This window comes from Apaloderma vittatum, unplaced genomic scaffold (genome assembly GCF_000703405.1).
Source record: "Apaloderma vittatum isolate BGI_N311 unplaced genomic scaffold, ASM70340v1 scaffold9476, whole genome shotgun sequence".
In the NCBI taxonomy this organism is placed as follows: Eukaryota; Metazoa; Chordata; class Aves; order Trogoniformes; family Trogonidae; genus Apaloderma; species Apaloderma vittatum.
Window position 1 is genome coordinate 45,773 of NW_009721279.1, and position 728 is coordinate 46,500.

Consider the following 728-nt stretch of genomic DNA (forward strand, 5'->3'; position numbering starts at 1 on the left):
AGTGAATGGGATTGTTTTCATAAAAACATAGTAAAACTTACAGATTTTCTTATGTTTCTTTTAATATGGTCTCCTCTGTAGATTTAAACCAGTCTAAGTAAAAAAACCAACACAGCTTTAAAGTTTTTAAATAGCTGATGGTTGCATCTACTGGAGATTGTTCTAGGAAAGAAAACACTTTGATATTTAGTGTCTATGCCATTTATATTGTACTAACTTTTACAGTTGTTTCAGTGCCAGACACAATCTGCCTTTAGACTACTGCTAAGCAGAGAGTCAGTGCTGTTCCTTTCTAAGTAAGGCTGAAGATGTAACTGGTTCTCGTGTTAGACTACTGGGCTGATTCGGTGACTCAAACTAAGTTTAACTCTGACTGACATGATGCTTGTCACTGTTGATGTCCTGCTCTTGGGGTGAATGGCGCTGATATGACGGGAGTGATACCTCTGATGCTAAATAGACATTCAGAGTTTACTTCTCGTTACCGTCAAAGTGAGATCAAAGTATAGCACATGAGGTAAATGATTCTCCTTTCCGTTAGGATCTGTTCTCCTTAATTAAAACCAAACCAAAGTGCACTTTATTGTGTCTGGAAGAAAATAGTTGCTTCCTTTTTGTGGCCTTCTTTTGGAAAGACCAAAACATACTTGTCTGTCAGATTACTCAAGTTTATTAAACATCTGGTTTGTGTCTTACGTAAACTTTCTTTCCTCTCAATGTGTTCAAGC